Source organism: Opisthocomus hoazin, chromosome 6, assembly GCF_030867145.1.
Source record: "Opisthocomus hoazin isolate bOpiHoa1 chromosome 6, bOpiHoa1.hap1, whole genome shotgun sequence".
In the NCBI taxonomy this organism is placed as follows: domain Eukaryota; kingdom Metazoa; phylum Chordata; class Aves; order Opisthocomiformes; family Opisthocomidae; genus Opisthocomus; species Opisthocomus hoazin.
This window is the reverse complement of record NC_134419.1, coordinates 58,726,400-58,743,439: the sequence shown is the minus strand read 5'-3', so window position 1 is coordinate 58,743,439 and position 17,040 is coordinate 58,726,400. Positions and strand designations below refer to the sequence as shown.

At 47.0% G+C, this 17,040-nt stretch overlaps 1 protein-coding gene across 7 annotated transcripts in view; it reads left to right on the top strand.

Annotated features, from left to right (window-relative positions):
- The first annotated feature begins 667 nt into the window (after positions 1–667).
- Positions 668–17,040, top strand: part of MARCHF8 (membrane associated ring-CH-type finger 8) — a 118,563-nt gene continuing 102,190 nt past the window's right edge. For 4 of the 7 annotated variants that reach the window (XM_075423309.1, XM_075423311.1, XM_075423304.1 and 1 more), the window contains exon 1: positions 668–754. The gene's annotated coding sequence lies outside the window, so the exon portion shown is untranslated. Of the gene's footprint in view, positions 755–1,151; positions 1,301–17,040 lie in introns of those variants that run through there. The other 3 variants (XM_075423308.1, XM_075423306.1, XM_075423307.1) reach the window with 2 other exon arrangements.

Genomic DNA, 17,040 nt, shown 5'->3' with positions numbered 1-17,040 from the left:
AACTTCATTAGCATCCATTTAGTACTTGAACCGTTTTGTTTACATAACCTGCTGATAAATCAATACATGCAGGTGATTAATTAATACCAAACACTTTATGAAGGTGTTTTATAAGCCCTCTTCAGGTTTATAGCAGACATACAGTTTTACAAAGTTCAGTGGCACCTTGTGAAGTTAGTTTAGCTATTTTCTTCTAATTCTGGTGGAGAGCAAGCCGCTCTCTCCTCGGACCGGCAGCACTGTTTGTGGCAGGAGGAGGTCGGGGCCAGAGCAAAGCTCGGCACAGCTGGAGACCGCTCCGTTCGCCGCCGGCTTTCACGTTACGGCTCCCAGCGGGTCACCACCCCGGCCCCCCGGCCCGCGCAGGTACCAGGGACCCGCCCGGCCCCGCTGCGAACGCGCGCGGCGTGTTTCTGGTGGGAGCGGCCGGAGCACCGGGGATGCTGGTGCGGCGCGTCCCGAGCTCGGCAGGTGAACGGCCCGGGGTCTGCCCCGCCGGCGCGCTGCGGCCGCCTCGCTTCCCCGTCCTCCTCCGGGCCATGGCGGCGGGGGCGGGCCGGGGCGGGGCGGCGCGCTGACAGACAGCCCAGCCGGCCGGGGAGCCGCGGTAAACAGCGGCCGGGGCTGCGCCGGCGGAGCCTCCCAGCCCCGGGCGCTGCTGCCTGCCGTTTCCCGGCCCCGGGCATGGGGAGCAGCCGCAGCAGCTGGAGGAGGAGGAGCCGGCGGCCCGGCCCCCCCTGTGCGGGGCACCAAGGTAGGCTCGGCCGCCGCCCTGGCAGCGAGGAGCCGCCGCTTTCTCCGCGGGGACCCGGCCGGGTCCGGTGGCGCCGACGCGGGGAGCGAGGCCAGGCCGCGGGGGTGTCCCAGGGCGGGCTGCCGCTCGGCAGGCGCGGGAGTCCGCCTGCCCCGGGGGGCGCTGCCCCGCGGCCGCCGCTCGTCCCGCCCCCGCGGGCGCAGCCTGGCCCCTCCGGGTCCAGCAGCCGGACCGCCCGCAGGCGAGGCGCCTGCTGGAAGCCGGTCGGTGCCGACGGCGAGCAACAGGCAGCTGCGTGGGGGTGGCGCGGCCCGGCCCGGCCCGGCGCGCAGCTGCCCCCGGGGGACCGGCCGCGGTGGCCCGGCCCGGCGCGGTGTGTCGGCCGGGGCGGGAGGCAGCGCGGCGCGGCCATGAGCGTCGCCTCTGCCGGCCCGTGAGGCGGGAGCTGCGGCGGAGCCTCCCGTCGCTGGCCGGTGCGGAGGCTGCGCTCGGAGAGTTCAGGGCTGTTCCTCCGCCGCCGCTGAGGAGACGGCACCTGATTCACGGGTAGGAGGCTTTCCCACCACCGCCGTCGTGGTCTGCTCGGCCGTAGCTCGTCGGTGCGCGCGTTGGTACCGCTGCGGAGAGCGAGCCTGGGGGCAGGTCAGCTGGGTGGGAAAGGTGCTGCGTTCGCACCGGTCTCCCGTCTGGAGGGGGACCCGAATTTGCATTCAGCTAGCGATGTGATACGAAGGTACATCTGAGATAAAACTGCACACGAGGTGTGCCGGTCACAACATGTTCGTAACGAATCATGACGTTTCACGGGAGACTGAGAAACAGTCAGAATTCCTTCACGCTTCCTGGAGCCGGGTGGCGGATAGAGTAATGCTCAAGTTGTTCTCAGCTGTAACGCTTTAACTTTTCCTCTTTTTAGCATGCTGGAAGTACAAGTAAAGCTAGAACTGTGATGTGCCAATGCAACATCAGTTTGTTTCAGACTGCAGCGCGAGGGGGGACACACAGCTCCAGCTCTGCAGTGGGCAAAGCACTTGTGTACTTCCAAGCATAGCAAACTTGTGAAATAAGCCAGCAGCGTGAATGTAGAAGGGACAGTTTAGGTAGAGCTCAAGTGGAGGTGGAAAGAGATCTTGGAAGGAAGATGGGAATGGAAGGGGAAAGCTGGTCTGACAATAACGCTTCAGCTGAAGCAGCAACACTTCTTACAAACTTTTGCTGCTGCAGTTAGTTCTGGAGTAGTGTCAGCTGAGGCTGAGGTTGATGCAGTGGTAGCCCTAGGCAAAAATTTTTAGAGGAAAGAAGTTTTCTTTAAAAAATGGTTGTTTATTGAACCAAAGATGTTTTCTTTGAGACCTATCAAAGTTGATGAATTTCTGCCGATGCAGAGTTCTGTTAAGTCTGCCTCTGGACCAGGATTGCTGGAAACATCAAGGATGTGCCCTGGGCACCCAGGATGGTACCTGCTGAGGGCTGTTGGAAGCTGCTCAGCTGTTGCCCAAATGGCTTGGTGCCAGACTCCCACGAGCAACCTTGTGGCTGCTTGGAGAAAGTGAGATGTTCCCCAGGACTTGATTCTGCTACAGCTGCTGAAACAGATAGCACCACTGAAGTCTGAACTTTGTCCCTTTGCTGGTGACTTCATGTAGCTTTGGTTACAGTCTGAGGTGGACTTAAAAAATTCACAATTCACTGAATATTTGTTGTTATGGTGTTGGGTTTTTTGTTGTTGTTTTGGGTTTTTAACTTGGCTTTTAGCTAGCCCTAGTCAGCAGTTTCACTTATTAGAGGTAAACTAGTTGAAAAGAAGCAATTTTCTAGTTTGAGCTGTCAGATCGGAAGAAAGGCTGCAACCCTTTTCATGCCTCACTATTATGGATATGTGGCTAGAATTGGTGGAGGTGTCCAAATGAGGCAGTTGTGATTGAGTGCTAGAAAATCCGCATGTTCCCTTTGCCCAGTCTTAAGTGTTGTAACAATAGGTTAATTCAGCATGCTGGATAAACTTTCTGAATTTTCAGGATGAGATTTTTTTTGAAAAAACTTTGGTTATTTTAGGTCTAACCTTTCGGACAAGCAGCTCTCCCACGTTCAAGGGGGGAAGGACTCAATCTTCCCAGCTGCTGAGGGTGTCGCACATACTTTGGGCAATGTGCTGAAGTCTCTTCTCTTCTGGCCTGATTTCCTTATTGTTCTTCCAAATGCTGTTATTAGTGGGGGAGGCAGATCACTGCAGGAGTGTGGCAGCTCCCAGTAGTAATGCTGCTCAAGGAAGGAGTGGTAAGTTGTTCTTACAAGTACGGAATGGCTTCTGCTGCCTAAGAGAAAGGACTCTCCTGCTATGAGTCTTTCCTGCCTTACACCTCAGAAGCAGTCAGCCCTACTGTGACTGACTGCTAGCCAGTTTCAGAAATGGTGAAGAATAGAGCGAGCATGGCCATTTGCCAGGAAAAATGAAAACAGGAATGATGTGTCCTATTCTCATTTTATTTTATTTTGGTTTTTTTTTTGTTTTGGTCCTGCCCTTCCTTCCTCCCCCAAAAATATAAGGAACTCTTGATCCTGCAGAAATGTCTGAAAATTCTGAAAGAGGCTGTAGCTGGGCTACTTTAAAAAAAAATTAACAGGCTTTGAAGGAAGGAGCTTGCAGGAGCCCTGGACATCATTGCGCTTGGATTGTGTCTGCATCTGGTACACATAGTGAATAGCAAAGCTGTAGAAGGCTATAAGGAATGGAAAACTTCAATTATGGGAAAAATTTCACTTCTAGGGCAAAACGTGTTGGATGGGAAATCTTCCTGGAGAACAAGCTATTTAGTTACTGCCTGCTCCAGTTCTTTCTCTAGAGCATCTAGCACTACCTGCAGCAGGAGCTGAGAGAACCACGTAAACCATGCATCTAATTCACTGTATTAATTCCCATGGTGAGACAGAACTTGTGTAGGGTTTACTGTGATTTCTGTTTTGCAGATTTGTGCATTGACCACAAAGATCTGGTGGCAGTTTGCTTTGGCATAGCAGAGCTGGCGTTAAACCTGCTGGGTGGGCTTTGTTAGTAGTAGTGCAGTTTCACGGCTCTATGTCCCTGAAGCCCTCTTTACTAAGTTAGGGCCACTTTTACTAGTTCTGTTGCCTGGCTTTTGCTGAAAACATCAGTCATCTAAAGAAGTCATCATTTCCAAAGCGGATTCTTTTTTACTGCTTACCACAGTATTTTTGTGGGCCTTTTATCAAGGAGTCTATTCACATTTGTATGAAGCATTAAAAAGCCAAGTAACAGATTACATTGCATTTATTGATTCTAGGGTAGGTAAATAGAGAAGAGTCCTTGCAAGCACAGACTTTTTACGATTAATGATATGCTTTAAGAGCTGTGTGTTATTCTTAAATGTAACTGATCACCAGACAGACAGTTCACAAACAGTGAGATGTCTCAACCATCAGTAGTTTCTAGTGCTTGCAATTTTTTTTTTCCCAAGGGACCAGGCGGAAGGCTGGCCTTTATTATGTGCCCAGCTGGTTATCGGGTTTGGGCCATTTTAGACCAAAGATATGTGTAAATTACTGTTCAACTTTTCTGTCTTTTAAAATAGGTGCCTCTCTGGCGTTCACCTTTGATACCTGCAGACAAGTAGGGGAGCTTGGTAGCACATCTTGAATTTAACCAGAGACCTGGCAGAATGTCATGGTTGATTGAACTCAGCTGAAAACAGTGTTAGGAATTTTGATGCCAGGTGTATGTCTAATAGGTGGAAAAGTACTGAAAGATTCTAGAAATTGTGACTGAGATTTTCCATAGTTTGATGAAATCAAGTCAACTAGCAGATGAGCATTTTATTGCTGGAGACTCCTTTAAGGATCCCAGTCGTAAACCTTGCAGAATATGTGGCCAGAATCAATATAGAATATAAACATTGTATATTTTGGAGTAGGTAAATCCTATGTATCAGGTGTGCATTGATATCTGCCCTTTAAAGTTTCTGTATGCCATTCAAAAGGCACCAAGCGGACAGAATGCATTTCACCAGTCCAGTCTGCAGGCGAGTCTGGTCATTAACAACTGTGCCAGTTTCTCCTTGGGAAAAGAGGCATTGGATTTAGGAATGTGGTTTAACAGATGACTGAAAACCAAGGGTGAGTCTGTCCCCCAGTTTGGCCATGGTTTCGGTAAGATCGCGTGTTTACAGCCGTCAAGGATAAGAGGTTTGTTACAAGGAATAAAAATATTCCCAGCTGTTCTTCCTGAGCAGGTAGCTTGACTTTTGTCATGTCCTGGACACAGGACAAGAAACATTTCTCTTTAAATCAAAGAGTCAGTTGAATAAGACAGAGGGGAAGGAAACAAAGATAGAAGGATCTAGGGTGAGAAACCAAAAAAGAAAGAAAAAGAAAAGAAGTGGGTGCAAGGTTACACAGAAAGTTGTGAATTTTTAAAAAAGCATACAAATCCTTGGTGCCTCCCTTCCTCTCACATGTACTTTATTTTTGAAAGTAAGTCTTTCAATTCCTCTTTATTGTGTGTACTGAGCCTGCAAGGAGGAGTATCTGTAGAAGAAAACCCAATGCTTCTTAATAAACAGATAGGCTTCCCCTGGGTCTGACCTGCTGATTCTAATGACCAGAATAATTTATCACTCAGACTCACTTACTGCTGCTAACTCTGTGCTATCGGTGCAGCTTGAGGAGTGAGGATGTGCTTCTGTTCTTGTCGCCACAGTTGAGTTTTAAGTTCCACTTTCTTGTCACACAAGAATTTGTGTGGGGACAGCAGTGGAGGTCCATGTGACTCCTAGCGCTGAAGGTTACTGACTTCTAGGCATGGCTTTTGGGTGAATTTTGCCTGTAGAGGGTCATCTGAGTAGTATTAACTGAACAGGAAGCAACAACCTCACTGTGTACAACCTGCGCTATAGCACCGGTTAAATATTGAGGAAGTATTCAGTCACGTCTTGCTACTGTAAGTGCTTCTCTTGGCAGCGGGGCTGAACCTGGCGTTTACCTTCCTGGGAGAGGGAAGATGATGTCATGGGGATAATTAGTGGGAGCTCCTCCTCTCCCAGTTACTGCAGGGCTTACAAAAGGGATGCCTTTAATTTCATTCATAATGACCTCTTAAACGTCTCTTGGTGGAAGTCTCCTTCAAAATGAAGGAGTGCTGTAGCAAGACAAAGAGCATTCTCTGCCTATTTATATTTGCTTTCACTGTTGCTGGCTCCTCGTGTTATACAGGACAGAGGATTAATGTCTCTGATCCCTCTATTTCTAGTTGTAAAAGCTCAGTGAGCTGTTGAGGGTGATTCACTACTAGGCCAATCCTTGTTATAAATGCATCAGTCAGAAGAGGAAGGCTAATGGAGAAATGTGACATATTTCTGTGTGTGTGTGTGTATATATACATGTTTATGGGAAGATTAATGGATGGAAATACAGGGAGTGGTGCAATACAGGGCTATTCCATGCTTTCATAACATGGGCCATATTATAGCAAGAAATTATTGCAAATGCCTCCTCTTGCCCTGAATGTGTTTTTGTCCCCTTCTCGCCTGTTTCCCATGGCCTCCTTCAGCAAACAACTCTTAAGGGACTTGCGATTAACAGCATGATGAACTCTGCTGCAATAGATAGAAAGTGAAAGTTGGCAGTGGCTTTTCGGTTCTTAATAAGCCTAGTGAAGTCTGACATACCAGAGCAATGTGAAGAGCACTAGGTAATATTTTACTGTAGGTGATGACGGAGAAGAAAATACACGTGGGAGAAGCCTGGCTGTTTCTGGAGTTAACAGTAGGCTCTGTTTTTTCTTTCCTTTCAGGTAGATGAAGTGAGTTTCCCTTGTAGTTCTGCATCCAAACTGTTGTCCATTTAAATGTGATTGTCATCATAGCTTTCAGGGTCATTTTCATCTAGAGCTTGCCTGCCAAATCTGAACTTGAAGTGCCAGGACTAGAAACAACAGTTGTTGTCAGTGTTTTTTCCCCAGCTCAATCTTTAACTGATTATTTACATTGAAGCTCCTTCTCTAAAGTGTGTATATATGTGCGTGTGTAAAAGTGCATGCATATAATGTATAAAAACCAAGTAGACTGAAGAGTTGCAGAGGAGCTGCTGCTCTTTGACATTTCAAATGATCTCTAGATGAGAGAGTTTTCTTATACAAAGCAGCATAAATGCATAGTGAACTAGATGTTGTCTTGTTGCAAAGAGGAAAAAAAAAAATCTGCTTAGCTCTAAAAAGAAGAGGAAGTTCACTTGCAGCTGTAGGTTTGTTGTGAGAGACAGGAAATGTGTCTTGTTCCTGCTTCTGGCCTCTCTCTTCTGGTTTAAGCTGCTTCACCTGTGTGTACCTTAGTTTCCTGCAACTCAGTGTCACCTGTATCATGTTTTTTGTAAGGGTCTTAGATTTTTTTTTTTTTTTTTTTTTAAAGAAAATATTTTTTTAGCCTGCTTTCCAAGGGGAAGTGGGCTTATGCAATCACACTGCAAGTAGCTTCTGAACCTGTTGGCTAAATCTCAAGTATTTGCTGGAACTTTAGACGTCACAGGAAGATGAGAATGTAAATTGCAATGTCACAGCCTGGAGCTGCAGCCTCACCCTGCACCGAAGCCCATGGAGATAGCACTTTTTTAGACACAAGATAGTTCATGTGGGTGAGTGGCCCTTACAAAGCCAGCAACCTCAGGATACCAAACTGTAGGGTATCAGACTGTGCTAATCCTGCCCGTGGGATGGGCTTGTTCGATTGCAAGGCATTCTGAGAGCCTAAGGGAAAAGGTTAAGTATTGTTACTAAATTAGAGCTGGCATGGTGCAGCAGACTCTTCACAAAATTAATGTTTGGTAACATAAAGGGGTGGAGGGAGGAGAGATTCACTGGTAAAATTACAGGAGTCTTGTCAGGCTGGCATGATCTTGGAAGTTAACAAGAAAAAAGTAGCATGTTTGATTAAAAGATGGAAGGGGATTTTAACTTTGCTCTTGGCATAACAAAGCAGAAGCCAGTAAAAATGAGATGAAATTTCAGCCTTCTAAATGCATCAGTGTTCTTATGCAGTGTGTTAGAACTGTAGCCTTGAAATATCTCATTGCTTTGGTGCTTGAAAACTCTGTATGTTGCCTTTTAGCAGTTCCTTTGCCTGAAAAGTGTATTTTGTTTCTGTGATTGTCATAACAGCGGTGTCCAGCTATTTGGTACCCTTTGTCCTAGGGTCAGATCTAACAGCGGAGGATAACTTCTGACCAAGACCGCTACAGTGAAGTCTTTCAGATGTTGCAAAAGTATTCGCCAAGTTCCTTTCATTACAAAATTGCAAGGCTTGAAAGGTCTCCATGTTGTTCTGTACAAGCTGCTACATGTTTTGGCAGGTGTGTGAGAAAGTGTCCTACTGTGGTACACCTGTGGAGCTCTGCAGCTCCCAAGGCTTTTCAGAGATGAGATTCTTTTTATGTGCCTTCCTGTGAGTGTAGGAAAATTGCACTGTGATGTTGTCCAGGCAAATCACTGGTCAGGTGGGATTCACTACTCTGTTGTATTTTCCAAATGGCAAGAGGTTCAAAATTACTACTCCTTGACCTTTCCTGATCCATCTAATTACTTTCTTAAATAAAATGTGTGGCTTTGTTTCTAGCGAGGCAACTGTAGCTTCAAAGCTGTGTGCCCAAAGCAGCAGGAGATGGCCCTGCCAGAGCCCTGTGCTTCATACCAGGGTTGCCTAAGTGCTGCTTGCTTTTTACCCCTGCCTCAGTAAAGCTGCATCTGAGATGCATATAGTGAAGTGTGGAAGCATCTCCTCTACGTACCTACATGCCAAATGCAATGGGCTAAGTCTGATGTATGCTTTGTAGTCTTTTGGTGGTTTTCTCCTTCCCAGGATCAGAGCATCCCGTGGTCAGCATTTGGGGTTTTGGGGACCATGAGGTGCTTGTATCTGCACCAAGCCTAGGCTTTTTTTCGGTAGTGGTGTTGATATCAACTTCTCCACCCACAAGGCAGTGATCCCAGCTCAGTTGCTGTCTAACATGTTTGATTCAAGATAAGATTTCTCACTCACTTTTAGTTAAATGACACCCTGGCAAGAAGCAAGCATTGCATTGTGTGGTCCAGATGCCTGAGAGCAAGGAAGCTGAGTCAGGATCAGTTCCTTATATAGAAAGGGAATTGGATACATCATACATTTTATTCTTGGCTGTGATCTTCCATTGTGTCTGTTAGACATTTGGTACGTTTTTTTGCTTTTGCTGTTTACTTGAGCTCTACTTGTCAGCTGAGACACGCGTTCAATCCATCTTACCCATCTTTGAATGCCTACTGGGAAGTTTTTCAGGTGGTGTGTTCTCAGTGTGCAGCACTACAGGTGCTTTGCACAGACTTGGTAGGGCTGTGATGTTCTGCAGGCATCCTGCTGGCTGGCTGCTTGTCAGCTGCCTTTTCAAGTGCTCTGCAGCTCTGGTTTGTAAGAGCTGCATGGGTTTGTGTTATAGTTTGGCTGTGGCCAGCAAGAATAGGGCCACGTGGCTGCTCTATTGCCCCTCCCCCTGCTGGGGTGGGGAGGAGAATGGAAAGAAAAAGGCAAAAACTGGTGGGTCGGGATAAGGGCAGTTTAACAGAACAGCAAACAAAGGGAACAGGAACAACAACAATACTGATAAGGAGAATACATAAAACAAACAGCAGAATGCACAGAGCAACTCTCCCCGCCGGCTGCCGAGGCTGCCTTCCCGCTGCCCAGCTCCCCCCCCCAGCCAGAACCCAGCATGAGGGCACATGGTACCGAATACCCTGCTCTGTTTGGCCAGGTTTGGTCAGCCCACCCAGCTGTGTTCCCTCCTGGTTTCTGGTGAAAATTAACCCTGTCCTGGCCAAACCCAGGACGGTTTGGCTTAGCCTGTCTTTACTGGCCGTGCCTGGTGCAGGGGTTGTGGGAGCAAGCTGCAGGGATGGTTCTGCCCCATAGTGGATGCTCTGCTCAGGGAAGGTATGTTTGAGAGTTGCATCTTGGTGCTTCGCCAATATCTCACTTTCCACATGACCTCACAAACCATATACTCATCTCTTGTCACACAGTTTGCATTGCTGCATCTGTGAATAAGGAAGGAGAAACTCAGAGAGCTGATGATCCAAACTGAGTGGCCTCCTTTGAGCTGTATCCTGTATGGCTCATGGACAGGTCTTCATGGTTGATGTAATCTAACTAATGCATGTGAGAGGCATCTGAGCCAGAAACAGGGATTTTGATAAGATGACAAAACTGTTTGGTGTCAAGTCTGAAAGTAATTCTTGTCAGCAGGGGATGGGAATGGAAAGCAGCCTGATTGTACACAGCACATCCTGATAAGGCCAGTAACGTTGACATACTGCAGCACAACCCTGATTTTCTGACATGCTGTTTATCCTCCATCTCAAGCAACCTCAGTTAGTCAAGGAGAGTTGGCAAGTTTCTGCGCCCAGCCTTTATTCCATGTGCCTTTTCTTCCTTTATTGGAATGTGCCAAGAAACCAAGAAAATCACTGGCAGGCTAAGTCATGCTTTAACCTGATGAGTAGTAAAACAGCACAATACGCTGTTGCTGGGCATTCTACGACCCCTTCTATAAAATATGCCCTTCTAACATGACAGCTGTCAGAGGGATGGGTTACTCGAGCTTGTGTCTTCACCAACGGTGTGTGAAGGTGGCCGTGCCTTTCCAGACCTCTTCATCTCCCCTTGCCATTCTTTCTAGGGTTTCAGCGAGAAACCTGAAGTTCTTAGGAAGTCTATTCTCAGCTGAATGATAGCTGCTTCCTCTTTCCTCTCTTCCCCACAAAGATGACTGATAGATTATGGCTTTTGAAGAGATACTAAATGTTGCATTGGAAGTTGCTGTGTAAAATGTAGTCTTAGGAAAGGCAGTGATTAATTTACAACTGACTGTGGCTCTGGCTCAATCAGACAAATGCTAAAAATAATCCACCTTTTAATTACGCTGTTGATCTTGAATTAGAGAAGTATTCTAATTTATAACCTGCAGACAGGACAAGATCAGAGATGGAAGTGCTATCTGTGTTTTGCCAGTTGGGAAAGTCTGGGCAGAATCAGTGTTTGGGAAGGGAATTTCGAGGAGACCAGGTGCTGTTAGGGTGATGGTACTGACTTTGCACTGGATTCACGCCGAGTCTTTGCTCCAGCTGAATGCTGTAGGGTGCAATTTTACCAGCACTTTATTTTTCTCAGGCAGCTAAGATGTTTTCCTTAGTGGGCATCTTCTTCCTAGCGAATTTTTTTTTTTTTTCCTTAAAGAAACATTTCCACCCCACAAAAAAAACCAAGCCATGAACGTGCAAACAAATGTTTACATGTGTGTTATGTTGTTTCCTGCTTGAAGCTGTTACGTAGCATTGGTTTAGAGTTGTAAGACAACTGCCTAGCTTTGCTGAGGAGGTAACACATTTCAGCACATTTCCCTTCAGGAAGAGGGAGCCTTTTCAGCTGGGATATTTAGTATTTTGCAAGATTGTCTGAATTTGTTTTAGCTACTTTTAAGTTTTGTTTCTTAAGTTAGGTGGTTACTGTGCCCTGTAATGAGAGATCATCCAGCCTTGCTGAGCTGCGAAACTTCTGTTAACTCTGCAGGAAATGAAGGTGATGTGAGATTGTACCAAATTACTTCTTTGACAGAGGATGGTAGTGGGAGCTTTTGCCATCGCCAGATAATGCCATTCACTGAATAGCATGTGTCTGTGTAAAACAAGAAGTGTAACTTCCTCCAGGACTAAGGCTTTCTGCCTCGTTCAGAGAGAGCACGGCTAATGGAGAAAGCACTGTGCCAGGCACATGGTCCCTTGTGACGCAGAGGGGACCATGCCTGTTCCTAAGCACAGTGCTGCTTCCTCTAGCACCCAGAGACTGAAGGGAATGGTTGGGTCCACCAAGGAGAAAGCAGCAGTGCTTTGGTAACTTGTGGGTTCCTGTCACTTCAAAAATAGCAGAATTCATATCCTTCGTCTTTAAATACTTTATGACCATCTCAAGACTGCTCTACAGTCCATATGTGGGAGCTTGTGTAAAAGATGGGACTGTCTCTGGGGTGGAACATGCTGTCAGTTTTAAGCAAGCAGAAAACTGAGGAGTTTTTGTCTTGATTTTCTAACATCTGTTGCATTTGGAATAAGGAGTAGTTTTCTTTTTTCAATTAAAAAAAAATCTTGCATTTGCCAGTTACAAACGGTTAATAAAGAAATATGTCGTTCTCTCTCCATTAGCCTAATTCAGCAGACATTCAAATTGTTTGTATGTAGTAATTTTTTTACCTAATCTTTGGAAGAGCAAACGTCCCTGAATATTATTGATTTATAACTACTTAGAGAAGGAGACCACATGGTTAGCAGGTATAGATCCTGGAAAATACGAAGGAGAGTAGGGTGGGATCAGGTGAGTTTATTTCACTGCAGCTCTGAATGCAATTGGTGCAAAATTCCGATGTGGTCTCAACAGGTTAAATGCCCCCCTCTTTCCAACAGTATGTTGTCCTCTGGGACTGGTGAGATTTTCGCTTAAAAAAAAAAAAACAGCGTTTTTCTTCTCGCCTTCAATTTCAACAGATATCTGATAGAAACTGCAGTTTGTTCCAGGTTTTGTCTTCATGAATGTTTCAGATTTTACAATTTATTGGTGCTCATGTGCACCAGAATTGCATGGGCCTTATTTAGCACACTGGTCTCATCTGTCTGGCTCCTGTCTAAAGTAATTTAAAGCAGGGAGTATCTATTAATCTATTATTTTTTTTTTAATCTATTAGGGGAGAAAACAAAAAAGCCACTTCTGAATTTGGTTGAACAATGCAACATGTCAATTGGTATCAGTGACGTGGCCATGATACTGAATTTTATTTTAAGCCTTTCCCTTTTTGGACAACTTCCCATATCAACTTCACAGAATCACAGAATGATAGGGGTTGGAAGAGACCTCTGTGGGTCATCTAGTCCAACCCTCCTGCCAAAGCAGGGTCACCTACAGCAGGCTGCACAGGACCTTGTCCAGGCGGGTCTTGAATATCTCCAGAGAAGGAGACTCCACAACCTCCCTGGGCAGCCTGTTCCAGCGCTCCATCACCCTCAGAGGGAAGAAGTTCTTCCTCATGTTCAGATGGAACTTCCTGTGCTTCAGTTTGTGCCAATTGCCCCTTGTCCTGTCGCTGGGCACTACTGAAAAGAGTCTGGTCCCATCCTCCTGACACCCACCCTTCAGATATTTGTAGGCATTTATAAGGTCCCCTGTCAGCCTTCTCTTCTTCAGGCTAAACAAGCCCAGCTCCCTCAGCCTCTCCTTGTAGGAGAGATGCTCCAGTCCCCTCATCATCCTCGTAGCCCTCCTCTGGACTCTCTCCAGTACTTCCTTAACTTTCTTGAACTGGGGAGCCCAGAACTGGACACAGTACTCTAGATGAGGCCTCACTAGGGCAGCGTAGAGGGGAAGGAGAACCTCCCTCGACCTGCTAGCCACACTCTTCCTAATGCATCCCAGGATCCCATTGGTCTTCTTGGCAGCCAGGGCACACTGCTGGCTCATGGTCAACCTGTCGTCCACTAGGACACCCAGGTCCCTCTCCGCAGAGCTACTCTCCAGCAGGTCCGCTCCAAGCCTGTACTGATGCAAGCCTGTACTTCTTTTACTTGCCCTGTGGATATGCAACAGCATCCCAGAATCTGTTCCACCGTATTGCCCCAGCTATCACCAGGTTCCTTCTAAACCATCTTTTGTCTGACAGTATGTTGCTCTTCAATGGCCTGGGCTTCTCCTCACCCTTACTAGACACTTGGAGATCACTGAAGGCATCTGCTGGAGGAAAAGTAGAAGTCATTTAAGCAATAGGGCAACAGAGCACTGCAAATAAGCCTCTTCCCCAGTAGCAAGACACGCACCTGTGCAGTTCTCGGGGTTTCTTATGAATAGGCACAATTTCTCTGTACCTGGATACTTCAGTCTGTCTTAGCAGTCTTCTGCAGCTGGCTGTGGCTGACTGGCAATGAGCAGCTAGTGCATGACAGACTGACTTCAGAAATGCTGCTTTAGTTCTGGTGAGAGAAACCTGTGATGAATTTATTTTAGTAGGATTGTAATACAGATCTTGCAAGTGCATGGGGATGGATTGGTGGAGTTTTGTGCTGTTTCCCTAAACTTCTCATACACTCTCTAAACTTCTAAATATTTGTGGAAGCAAAGGGACTAATATGGGATGGGACAGAAAGGATCAACACTTGATTACTGAACCAAGAATGAGGACAATGGATGAAGCAATTGCTAGACACTGGTTTCTTGTCCATGTAAGAAGGCAGTGATTTAAAGGAATTTGCAGTCATGTATTCATCTCATGATTGCATCCAGTGGCTATTTTAGGTACAGTGGGGATGAATGGACCTTTGTAGACTGTGGTAAGGAATGCCCTGTCTGTGGGGTTCAGTAATGCCAGTCCCTTCTTTTTTGGTGGCACAAAGTGCTGTTGTGGGGGGAGGATGGGCAGAACTGACATATGCATGCCAGCACTCTCGTGTGAAATAACACCCTAATGAGGGGAAACTGTGCTGATGTTTTTCTGCTGACAGTGCATGCTGGTGTCAGCACTGGCATTGGGAGCTGGGATGAGGGAAGTCAGGCTGTTTGTCAGCCCTCTGAAATCAGTTCCTTGGCCTTTAAACTACACTGGGAACACTTGCAATAACAGCATATGCAGCCTTTATAACTCTGCAGCATGTCCCATGATAAGGTTGCAGCTGGAAGAGGCTGTCTTGTTCTGGCACTGGAGGGAAATTGATTCTTTCAACAGACCTGAACTCTGTCTATAGGCTTTATACAGCTTTTTAGTGATAACACTGTGACACAGAGGTTCTTAATCTCTTCATAGCATAATTTTCATGTTGAAATTGATGAGAAATAGCATGTTTTTCTGTCTAGCAACTGTCTCAAATCAAGATCTGGCAATTTTTGCTGAGGATGCAGGTGTGAAACTGAAGGAGTGAATAATATGTGTACTGTTACTATTGCTTGACTTACTGTAGCACTTCAGTCTGTGCTCTTTGTTGTACCAGGTACCATACATTGCTGTGGTAAGGAACAAACAGAAGGTATCTGTGTGGCTGAAACAGCCTGGAGGGAAGGGAATTAGAAGTATTGTTATCCTTCTATTGCACAGACATGACTGAAGTGAAGAACTTAAATGATTTTCCTTTTTGAATCAGACAGTGAGCACACCTCTACATTGGTGATATTTGAAATAAAGGTGGGCATTTATGTATCTGGGACTGTGGACTGCCGCCAGCTGGTTATTCTGCCTGGAGCACAAGTTCTCATGCAGTTCGCAGTACTGGTCCTTCCCGTGTTGCCCTGTGGAGCAATGGGGTTCTTGTTGGACATTGGCAGATGTAAAGAGAAGGTATCAGCATGGAAAAAGATGGAAAAACAACAACCCATAAAGTAGACATGCTATACCAGAATATACATCCCAATAAAAAGCTCTCACTGAAATCTGTTACACTTCAATGACTTGTAGTATTCCTCTGTATTTACAGCTGGTCGCTGTTTAAACATCACTTCCTCCATGCTCAGGAGCGATGCATCCCCCTGAGAAAGAAATCTAGAAAAGGAGGCAGGAGACCCTCGTGAATGAGAAAGGAGCTTCTAGAGGAGCTCAGGTGGAAGAGAAAGGTCCATGGAATGTGGAAAGAGGGGCAGGCCACTTGGGAAGAGTACAGGAATGTTGTCAAAGTATGCAGGGATGCAACGAGAAAGGCTGAGGTCCACCTGGAATTGAATCTGGCAAGGGATGTCAAGGACAACAAGAAGGGCTCCTTCAAATACATCAGCAGCAAATGGAAGACTAGGGATGATGTGGGGCTGCTGCTGAATGAGGTGGGTGCCCTGGTGATGGAGGATGCAGAGAAGGCAGAGTTACTGAATGCCTTCTTTGCTTCAGTCTTTAGTGCTAAGGCCAGCCCTCAGGAATCCCAGGCCCTGGAGGTAAGAGAGGAAGCCTGCAGAAAGGGTGACCTTCCCTTGGTCGAGGAGGACTATGTGAGAGATTTAAGCAATCTGGACCCCCACAAATCCATGGGCCCTGATGGAATGCACCCACGAGTGCTGAGGGAGCTGGCAGATGTCATTGCTGAGCCACTCTCCACCATCTTTGAAAGGTCCTAGAGGACAGGAGAGGTGCCCGAGGACTGGAGGAAAGCCAGTGTCACTCCAGTCTTCAAAAAGGGCAAGAAGGGGGACCCAGGGAACTACAGGCCATTCAGCCTCACCTCCATCCCGGGAAAGGTGATGGAGCAGCTTATCCTGGAGGTCATCATCAAGCAAGTGGAGGAAAAGAAGGTTATCAGGAGTGGTCAACATGCATGCACCAAGGAGAAATCATGCTTGACCAACCTGATGGCTTTCTACGATGTCATGACTGGCTGGGTAGATGATGGGAGAGCAGTGGATGTTGTCTACCTCGAATTCAGCAAGGCTTTTGACACTGTCTCCCATAACATCCCCACTGGGAAGCTCAGGAAGTGTGGGCTGGAGGAGTGGTTGGTGAGGTGGATTGAGAACTGGCTGAATGGCAAAGCTCAGAGGGTTGTCATCAGCAGAGTCTAGTTGGAGGCCTGTAAACCAGTGCTGTCCCCCAGGGGTCAGTACTGGGCCCAGTCTTATTCAACTACTTCATCAATGACCTGGATGAAGAGTTAGAATGTACCCTCAGCAAGTTTGCTGATGACACAAAACTGGGAGGAGTGGCTGATACACCAGAAGGCTGTGCTGCCATTCAGCATGACTTGGACAGCCTGGAGAGTTGAGCACAGAGGAAGCTGATGAAATTCAACAAGGGCAAGTGCTGGGGAGGAATAATCTGATGCACCAGTACAGACTTGGGGCGGACCTGCTGCAGAGCAGCTCTGTGGAGAGGAACCTGGGTGTCCTGGTGGATGACAGGTTAACCATGAGCCAGCAGTGAGCCCTGGTTGCCAAGCAGGCCAATGGGATCCTGGGATGCATTAGGAGGAGTGTGGCCAGCAGGTCGAGGGAGGTTCTGGGCTCCCCAGTTCAAGAAAGATGAGGAACTACTGGCGAGAGTCCAGTGGAAGGCTATGAAGATGATGAGGGGACTGGAACATCTCTCGTACAAGGAAAGGCTGAGGGAGCTGGGCTTGTTTAGCCTGAAGAAGAGAAGGCTGACAGGGGACCTTATAAATGCTTACAAATATCTGAAGGGTGGGTGTCAGGAGGATGGGACCAGACTCTTTTCAGTGGTGCCCAGTGACAGGACAAGGGACAATGGGC